Source organism: Hipposideros armiger, unplaced genomic scaffold (assembly GCF_001890085.2).
Source record: "Hipposideros armiger isolate ML-2016 unplaced genomic scaffold, ASM189008v1 scaffold_467, whole genome shotgun sequence".
NCBI classification, from domain to species: Eukaryota; Metazoa; Chordata; class Mammalia; order Chiroptera; family Hipposideridae; genus Hipposideros; species Hipposideros armiger.
The window spans coordinates 1,072,420-1,083,157 of record NW_017731817.1 but is presented as its reverse complement, the minus strand read 5'-3'; the positions used below and the strand labels follow the sequence as shown (position 1 = coordinate 1,083,157).

General features: G+C 44.8%; 1 protein-coding gene across 7 annotated transcripts in view; it reads right to left on the bottom strand.

The window, feature by feature from the left end:
- SLC7A1 (solute carrier family 7 member 1) overlaps positions 1-3,102 on the bottom strand; it is a 72,938-nt gene extending 69,836 nt beyond the window's left edge. For all 7 annotated transcript variants that reach the window (XM_019666341.1, XM_019666347.1, XM_019666344.1 and 4 more), the window contains exon 1: positions 2,610-3,102. The gene's annotated coding sequence lies outside the window, so the exon portion shown is untranslated. The remainder of the gene's footprint in view (positions 1-2,609) is intronic.
- Between the last annotated feature and the right edge of the window lie 7,636 nt (positions 3,103-10,738).

Below are 10,738 nucleotides of genomic sequence, written 5' to 3'. Positions count from 1 at the left end.
CAATGATGGTGCCAACTTGGGCCAGTGAAGCAACGTCCTCCACAACTAAACTGAAGAACAAAACGACAGCAACTTGTCTGTTCCCCTTCCCCTAATCCCCCCGAGCTGTTCCCATCCCAATTCCCCAATAAAAACCTTTAAAAAAAAAAGCCTCTAAAAAAAACTTTATACTGTGTCCTTATCAACCTTATTCACCAGATCTGGCAGCGTGCAACTTCTGGCTCTTCCCCAAAGTCAAAATGACCATGAGAAGTAAACATTTTGAATCAAGGCAACCATGACAGAACTAAAGACACTCACGAAAGAGGACTTCCAGAACCGCTTCAAAGTGGCAAGAACAATGGGAGAAGTGTATGCAAGGGGAGTATTGTGAGGCAGATTAATGGCAATGTATACTTTCACTGTAAAATTTTTAAAAATTTAAACATTCACCATATATTTTTATCATATACCTGCCCCTCCTCCTTCTCTTCTGTACACAGTCTTGGAAGTCATCCTTAAAGTTACAAAACAGCCTCTGATGGTTCCTCTCCCTCACACAAAGTGAAAGCAAAGTCCTTGTGGCCTATAGGATCTGCCCTAACTGGAAGCAACAGTGGCAGAGGGCCTCAAGAAACTAATCACACAGAAAAACACTAGGGCCCCATCCCCACCTAGAGTGAGGACCAAGAGCCAGTGGAATGATGGACAGCTCGGAAGGTGCCTCTGACCCAGACAACTCAAGGGTTAGAGGAAAATGTTTATCTCCATAATACGTACACACTTAATGTTTGTTTCAAATTTCTCCCTGGGATCAATAAACTAATACTTCCACATACATAATTAATAACGAAAAAGGATTAATTCAACTATGCATAATGCTGGGCCCTCCAACATAATTACACATTTTTACTGGCCTTAGTAGAAAGACTACAGACTAGATCAATAAAACATGTATTTAATCCCATCAAGGAATAGAACCTTCTACTAAATATTAGGTTGTTGGACAAGTCATGTCGCATTTTTGCAACGAAAAACAGAAAAAATATGTCATGACTTTTCCGACAATCCAATAATATAATTAACAGGTGTCTTGGAAGTTAAGCTCCCCGAGGTCAGCAATCTTGTCCTTCAAGCTTTTTTTTTTTCCCCTCTGAGGCAACTAATTATAATACATAATAGCACCCAGGTTGCTCAAACCCAGATTCAAAGAACAGAATACATTTCTGATCTATTAAGTCTTGTCCTGTTTGTTCATTCAAAACTCATTTGACACCTTTTAAATTTTATGATTAAACATGATCTTAATATACTAAACCTTTAAAAACTATTTTAATCCATTGTTGACTTTATCCCCTAAATTTCTATTCTGAATGCGTGACTTAAGACCTTCCGTTTTAATGACAGAAGGATGTGTTCTGTCATTAAAATATAAAAATAATGATAATTTCCACTGGTTAAATGGGTAATTTCCACCCAGATCAACTAAAAATATCAGGGGAATAACTGTATCATGGTTTCCTATTATCTGAATCAAACATAAAAGGCGAGAAATGTTAACATAAATCCTAAATAAATTATAATTCAAATTAAACACAATTAGGAAACATTACCAGAGTCCAACATACACAGTTCTGGTAAAATTTTAAAGAGCATGTTTTTAGGGAAACACACCTGGGATTGAAATTCCTCTCCTCTCATAACTAAGTGTGGAATAAACCGAACGTGACCAACGTGACCAAGCCTGACCATGGCTACTGGCGAGTGCAGTTTTCTTCCAGAAGGCACATGTCTGGCTGTCCTCGTCTTGCTCACACAAGTCAAACAGCTCCTGGCTGGTTTCCACACCCACTGAAAAGGGGAAGGAACTAGAAACACTCCTCAGTAGTAAGCTAGTGCCACGGCTCTGTGTACACACAGGTTCTAGAGGCTGCCTGACCTGCTGGCCTGGAAAGTTTCTACTACGCAGAAAGGAACACACTGAGAATCCCTGGTCTTTAGAAAGCTGAAGCGCTTCCTCCTTCTCCAAACCCTCAGGAAGGCTTGAGAAACTCAGTCTCTTAAGGCCACTTCGGGTCACAAAAATGCCCACCCAAAGGGGAATTTCCGAAAAAACCACGGGGCCCTAGCTAAGAGGTGTAGATGGGTCAGGGTCTGGGGGAGAAGCGAGGTGGGCGAGGTGGCCAGCGGGCAGGTGTACGCAGCGCTGTCCGAAGCCAGCCACCTACCGTGGGGCCACCTGGCCGGCTCGGCCCCGGGTGACACTTAGCGGACCTAGTGGCAGGGTGGGGTGCTGGGCCCCGCGCCGCTTACAGTAAAGTCGCCAGATGCTCTGTGGTCCCCGCCTCCTGCCCACGGACCACTGGAGAGTCCCGGCGCACCGCCCCGCGGCGCCAGGTGGCTCACTCAAGTCACGCTACGGTATTGCATCATTCCAAAATGGACTCCGGCGGCGGGGACCGCCGCATGGGTACCGGCCGCGCACCGCAGGGCCGCCCTGCCCTCGCCACCCCGGAGGATGCCCCACCCCTGTGTGGGGTCCGCGCTGCCCTCCCTCGAAGCCCCGGGGTCCCATCCAAGGTGACCCGGACCAGGGCGGCTGCCCTAGGTCGGCGGGGCCGGGCACTCACCGAACCGGCGTGCGGCGGGATGTAGGCAGGACCACGGCTGGATGGACGGACACGCAAAGAGAGCCGGAGTGGAGCTGCCGTTAGCTGATGCCGGTGGAAGCGCCCGCCCGCCAGCGAACGCCCGCTCACACCTGCCCGCGTGGACTGAATGGAGCTTGGCGGGCGGTTGCGATTAGGCGCGCAGTTTCATCAGCCGCGCCCGCGCCCGCGCCTGCCCCCGCCCCGCCCCCGCCTCTGGGCCTGGCAACAATTGGCGTCACAGCGAGACTGACCAATGGGGGCGGGCGTGGGGCGGGGCGACAGCTGGTCGCGCGCCAACGCTTCATCCTGGGATTCCCTGTCGGGCGGTGCTCGCGACACGACCCCATCCTCCCGCCCCCCAGCCTCGATCACGGGCCGGGACGAGGTCTGCAGACTGGACCATGCCGAACCCCGACCGGCGGGCCCAGGGAGCTGACACCCGTTGTCCTTTTCCAAAAGTGAAAGATTTGAGAGGCACTTAAAGGGCTTTTAAAAAATTATAACACATCATTTCTTTGTCATTGGATTATTTTATTGCTATTCCTTTGCTTTTAACAAGTAACTTTATCTTTGCCCGTTGTCAGGAAGAGCCCCGAAGCCTGCATCTGCCAGTGCGCCCCCCCCCACCCCCCGCCGGTAGGACCAGCACACCAGGTTGGCGGGGCTAGTCAAGGGGCTTACTTCCAGAGTCTGTCCCAGACGTGGCAGAAATTTGAATACCAATCCCACATTGGTCACCTCCCTAGCTCCCTCTTTGTTGTCTCTGTTTTTGGGTTGTTGTTTTTTTTTTTGGGGGGGGGGAGCAAGCAAGAACCACAATCTATAGAGATCCAGTAATGTAACATGGAGATGGAGATGAGCAGGTCATAGATTAATTCTGTCTTCTGACTTTGTAGAAAAACGGAAAAGCGACATGTCGGTGTCCATGGCCTTTGAATCCTTTCCACACCTCCTACCTGCCCAATGTCCTTGGTCAGTAATGGGAGCTCATTGTCAGCCTCCCGGACGCCATACTCTTGCAATTATACTATCAATTTATAAAGCATATAACTAACTGTACAGTGCTAGCTTGGGAAAAGGTTTTAATGAACACATAGAAAGGGGCTAATATTTGTAAAGCACTTTAAACAGTGCTTGGCATCATAAGAAACAACTATCTATGCCTTGTTTTAAAACAATATATTTCAGTTTCAAGTGTACAGATGCTCTCAAGTTACAATTGAGGAGGCCTCCTGTGCTGGGTCTTTTGCTGACTCCCACACAGCCTCCTTCACCTGCTGACACTGCCATCAAAGGATGTCCCCCTTCCCAGGGAGGGAAGCCCCCTGTGACTCAAGGACCATCTGCTTTGCCTTTGGCACCAGGTCTGGATTTAAATCTGAATTCTACCACTTCATTCACTGTGCAGTCTTCTACAAGCTTTTCCACCTCTGTTTTGAATTTATAAACCTTGTATTTTTATCAGACTATCCTTTAGTGTTTGAAATATGATTGTGGGAATTTTTTTTTGTAGAGTTGCTCTATTTGGACAACACAGAGATGGAACATAGAATTAATACTTACAAATTCTGAGAGCAAGTGTTCCAGGCCCTGATGGGAGTGAGGGTAGAACTTAACCAAGAAGATGCTTAGCACTGTGCTCAGTCTGGCAATCCCATCTTCAGAAAGACAATAGGAGACCCTCAATAACAAGGCCCGTATGAAGCAACTTCTTAGCAAAAAGAATTCAGTGCGAACCAAGGGAAAAATAATTATACTCAAGGACTCGGCAAAAAGTTAGGGGGAAAAAATGCTGGCTGAGTGTTTTAAGTAAAGCAAAGGTTAGCCAGGTTAGGATTCACATTGCAGGTCTAGGGGGACCGTGAGTAACAGGCAACCTTGATTAGAGTCAAAGATTCCAAAGACCATTAAGGTAAGGAGATGCTAGAATTTCGGCCCCAGAGAGTACCATCTAAGGTTAAGGTTGGTAGACCAAGGACCCGCCTAGCAACTCAATAACAAACAAACAAACCCAAAAAATCTGATTAAAAAATGGGCAGAACTAAACAGACATTTTTCCAAAGAAGACATCCAAATGGCCAACAGGTACATGAAAATGTGCTCAACATCACTAATCATCAGGGAAGTGCAAATCAAAAACCACAGTGAGATATCACCTCACACTTGTCAGAATGGCTATTGTCAAAAAGACAAGCGATAACAAGTGTTGGCGAGGATGTGGAGAAAAGGGAACTCTTGTGCACTGTTGGTGGGAATGTAAATCAGTGCAGCCACTATGGAAAACAGTATGGAGGTTCCTCAAAAAATTAAAAATAGAACTACCATATGATCCAGCAACCCACTTCTGGGTATTTATCTGAGGAAAACAAAAACTGACTCAAAAAGATAGCTACACCTCCATGTTCACTGCAGTATTACTTACAATAGCCAAGATATGGAAGCAACCTGGTTGCCCAATGATAAACGAATAAAGAAGAAGTGATACATGCAGTTGGCCCTCTGTAGTCGAGGGTTCTGCATCCAAGGACTCAACCAACTGCGGATGGAAAATATCTGAAAACAAAAGTTACATTGTCACTGACATGTACTATGTAGTTAGGCCCATGAGGGCTGTGTCTCTACTGATCATGTACAGGCTTTTTCCTTGTCATTATTCCCTAAACAATACTAGTTGTTACATAGTTTCATAGCATTTACATTGTATTAGGTATTATAAGTAATTTAGAAGTGGCTCAAAGTATAGGGAGGATGTACGTAGGTTATATGTAAATACTACACCATTTATATGAGACTTGAGCATCTGCGGATTTTGTTATCCATAGGGGTCCTGGAACCAACCTCCTGTAGATACAGAGGGATGAAAAACTCGTTAAACACACTCATGTCCATTCATAAAATGGAAGAGAATGTTCAGCAGCTATTAAATATCATGTTTTCAAATAATATGTAATATTGTAGGAAGTACTCAGATTATATTATGAGAATGGGGCATAATATTTTTTCTGCAATATACTTCCAATTTCTATAAGTGTATATATACATACTTGTTCATCTACATATATAAGCATACATTATATGCAAACATGTATACATTATATATTACATAGAATCAGTGGAAACATAAAACTGTTCTCCCTAGGAGTTATATATTTTGTGTGTCCTTACCTCAATTTTCTACATCAAAAATTTACAATAAACTTAATAGATGTTATTAAAAGTCAGAATTATAGCTCCCAAATAACATAAAATTCTACCTCCAGCCCCATCCTCTCCACAAAATCTGTATAACCAAAGAACACCCATGCCTTCACCCTCAATTTCCACTCTCGCTTGGAGTTTGTCAAGAAAGAAGCTCAGGCCTGGCACCTAACAACTACTGACAAGTATTTCAGGCTGCTAGCACCAGGTAACCAGGTAACCAGGGCAAGAGGTCTGAAAAGATGATGATGCCCTGTCTCCCGTAACTATTCAAAATAAAAATATTAAAATCAGTCTGAGGAAGCCCAACAATTTCTGTTTGTTTTTCCATGCTGTCCTGGTTCCCTTTAATGCTTTTTTCTTTCTTTAACATCACATTGTTTGAAATGAAAACCTTTTGGGGCCCCTGTTGAGCTGGAGGCTTGGGCACGGGCTTGGTCTGCCAGACCTGTACCCAGCAGCGATGGTAAGCTCTAATCTGAGCCTTGGCAGGAGTCATGACTGAGAAAAAATTCTTCTTTACTCACCTTCCCAGTTTAAATTTGCTTCAAATTGGAAGGTCAATGGGATACATTTCTTACTGGGTTTCCATTGTGTTTGGAAGTATTTTATGCTCCATGAAAAAGCTTGAAACTAATTTTCCATACCTTTGCTATATATGTTATTTAACATACAAATGCTATATACATTGACATTTAAATTTAGGAAACACATGAAAATATGTTGGAATGTATAGTACTCTATATATGTATGTACCACCAAATTATGTACTCCCAAAATCCATATGTGGAACCCCTAACCCCAGGACCTCAGAGTGTGATTGTATTTGGAGACAGAGCCTTTAAAGAGGTGATTGAATTAAATGAGGCCCTAATTCAATGTGACTAGTATCTTGATGAGAAAAGGAGATTAGGACATACAGAAAGACACCCGGGAAGTGTGATCACAGAAGAAAGTCCATGTGAGGACATGGCAAGAAGTTGGTCATCTACAAGTCGAGAGGAGAGGCCTCAAAAAATACTACTCCTGCCAACACCTTGATCTTGGACTTCCAGCCTCCAGAACTGTGAGAAAAATCTCTGCTGTTTAAGCCCCCCAGTGAGTTGTATTTTGTTATATCAGCCAGAGCAAACTAATATGTGGTAGAAATCATATTTAAAAAGAAGATGGGCTGTCAGAGGTAAAAAAAGATATGAGCTAAGTACCACCAGAGCCAAGCTCTAGCTTTGCAGAAGCAGGGAGGTGCCATGCTGCCAATCAGGGGCAGACCCAGGTCCTGGGACTGCCATGCAGGACTCTCCACCACGTAAGGCTGAGGGCCCCATTTGCTTATTTATCTACTTGCTGCTTTTAAGGTGCTTCCCACAATTGCTCTCCTCTCTCTGGGCTCACATGCCCAAGGTGGAAGACGGGGAAGACTTGGAGGTTCCCAGGTCATCCTTGTCTATCATTTGCGGTTTCGTAGCTCTGCTGCCAACACAAGCTTACTCTGAACTGATAGGAGCACAACGCTATCAGTTTCCGAAGGCTGTCACTTCCCACTGTGAGCAGAGTGGGGCAGTGGAAAACATGAACTTCTGTTATCAGATAGATGTGGGTATGAATCTGAACTCTGTCCCTAATAAATTGTGTGACCTAGGTCAGGCTATTTAACCTCTTAGAGTGCCCTGAAACAAGGACAACAATATCTACCCTTGACTGCTTGTTGTGAGGTTTAAATGAGATACTGTGTGGAAGGAGGGGTCAACAAGCACTAGCTCCCTCCTATCCTGCCTTCCTTCCTCTATCCTCCTACTAATCCTTCCCCTCACCTTCTGGTGGGAAGAAAGGAAATCAGAGAAAGGGGAGGGGGCCCAGGCACTCAGGTTTCTCACTCTCTTCCACTGCCCGGTTTTCACTAAAACACACCTGTCTCGCTCAACCAGGAAGCTCTGCCTGTGGATCTTAGGGTTCGGTGTGGTACCTGGAGACAGCTCAGCAGACCATTATCTTTTGTGGGGCTTAGCTGATTTCTGCAGGGAAATTTTATTTGGCAGAAGTCATCCCTTTTTTGGATTTCTAAAAAGATGTGCCACTTGGGTGGCATGCCAGCTTCAGCCAAGCCTAGAGAGAGTGGTTCCTGTACTCTGGAAATGTTCATTACAGAGAAGCCTTTCTTGCTGCACTACGATAAATATATACATGATCTCAGTTCACCCAAACACCCTGAAAGTTTCTGCTTATACAGGAGTATAATCTGTGTGCAAAGACATTTGGGGCTTCTAAACAGTTTGCCCATACACCTTCCTTACTCGTCCCATTCTTGCCTCTAGTGACTCTGACCTCACAATCCAGTGCGGTGGCTCAGAACACAGAGACTAGAGACAGAACCATGTGTGGGATTTTCAGCAGGTAACAGACCTCTCTAACCCTTAGTTTCCTCATCTAAAAAATGGGAGATCTAATGAGCTGCTGTAAGAGTTGAGAGAAAACCTGAAAGACCCCTCTCAGTGCCTGGCACATAATAATAATAATGACTCCATTCAGCTACCTATCATTATTGTTCTCACCATCAATAATTTTTACCTAACACATGCTTTACTGGTACAAGGAAAAACAAATGGGATACCTTCATCAATGCCTAGGTATTTTATTCTTTGACTACTAGCAGACTTCATGCAGAAAAAAGGCAGAGGGGCAGTGGTTTTTATAAATGGCATTTCGTTGTGAGCTGATGGCACTCCCTACCCCAAGGTGACAAGCTGATAGTGTGGACGAGAAAGGGGTGCTGTAATAAGTCATGAATTCCTAATTGGCCAGGTCATGGTGGGTAGTCATGCCCAGGCCTATAGCTTCTTTGGTGAGAGGTTTTTCACTAAAGCCAGCCCTGTCCATTGTTCCTGTCAATCTGGGTTAACACACATTTGAAATGGCAGAAGTAACACCCCTCAAAGGCTTGACCACCCTCAAGAAAGCACAGAATCTTAACTATACTGCAATCCAATCCTCGCCTTGCTTTCTCCCATCTTCAAGTAACCTTCCTTACATTCCCTCCTGAATCTCAGTTACATAAAAGGAACTGCAAAATTGTCGTACTCAGGAGCATTTGAGATCGTGCTCCCGGGCATATGTCATCAGTTTGGCTCAAATACACGCTTATAAAAATTTTCTACAAGTTTGGACATTTCCTACATCAACGGTAGGAACATGCCAACAAGATCATCTGCAAAATGTTTATTGTAATTCAGAGCACGGGCTCAGACAGGATATTACCCAGAGCAGGGTTTCTTGCTGTCTCCACTATCGACATTTGAGGCCGGATAATTCTTTGTTGTGGGGGGTGCTTTGTGCATTGAAAGGTTAGCAGTGTTGCTGGCCTCTACCCACCTGCTGTGCTCTCCCACAAAAATGTCCCCAGACATCGTCAAATAGCCCCTAGAAGGCAAAGCTGCCCCTCTTCGAGAGTCACTGGTCCAGAGGGACATCTGATTGTCTTCCACGGGTTGTTGAATACTGTCTCTTGAGTGAAAAGAGGCTCCATGATACCAGCAGGCAAGGCTGCGACCCAGCTGATTAGCATGGTTCAACCAAACCATTGTTTATGGTCTAACATGTTCTGACTAGTCGGTACTTGCGCCGTATTGGTTCTTAAATATGCTTACTATAATTCCTGCTTGTGGTGAGCTTTAAGTTAAATTTCTTTAAAGGAATAAAGATTAAAGCAGATGTTAGCTGTTCATGAGGGAAAACAAAATTCATTCAGAGAGCATCTTGGTGGCTAAAAGTAGTCAGATGGCAATTATTTTACCTCCAAGACTTCCGACAAGATGCTGCTATGGTCATTTCACCCACCATTATCTTCTCGTCCATCTTTCCCAATGATAGCACAAAGTTGTATTCTGTGTGCTTGACCTTAATGATGACCACAAGCTACGTACCTGGTTCTGGATTTTTACACAGCAGGTTTTAACAGATGGCTCTCCTCCAAATGTCTCTATAAATAGACACACACCAATTCAGAGGACTCATCCTTAGGCTCCAGGTGACGCATGCACTCTGTGTTTCCCTACAGGGTGGATTCAGACTTAGGGTCCCAGAGTGCTTGCAGTGGGGACACTGACCTGTTATCAAAACGAAAGCCATCCAAAAGTGTTGCCACTGTGTCCAGAAGAAGACTCCAGTGTGGGGAAAGGGGGAGGGGGCACAGCCAGGTCACTAGAGTACCAGTGAATTCGGACCGAGAGACAGATTAGAGATAAGTTAGGTTGGGTTGCTCCCTGATGAGTCCATTTGCTAAATGGAGTCACATACCCAACATAAGCAACAACGCAATTGTTGCAATGCTGTTAAAACCATTGGAATATGAACCACCCACAGTGAACCTTCTCAAAAAGACCAGTGTTGACAGAGGCATGTTTTCTGGTCCGAGCACTGGGCCTAGTTCCTGGATAGGGTCAAGAAATTCAATGTGATTTATCACCACTTGGTCAAACCAAATGGGCGTGTCAGTTTCTCAAGATAAAGTTCTGAAAGTACTTCAAAGGCAGTGAGGAAACAGGGGTGCTGATATTTACCACCAAGCCTGAGCACCTGGAGCTCCCTGACCTTTCTGAGCCCAGCTTATAGCCAGCCCCCCAGAGGTGCCTCCGGGTCTGCCCACTTGCTATTCCTCGCTGGAAAATTCTCCCCTCTGACGTCACTTACGTAACGCCTTATTTTACTACCTGTATGGCTGTGAGGATGTTGCTTAACTTCTCTGTGCCTTTATTTTAGTTTCTCTGAAATGGACAAAATCATCATTCCGACTTCAGAAGTTATGGTGGAGATTAACGAGATAACACATGTAAATGCTTAGCACAGTGCCTGGCACATAAAAGCATTCAATAAATGTTGGCTATTGTTAGAGGAATGCCTGCTTACCCTTTCCATGT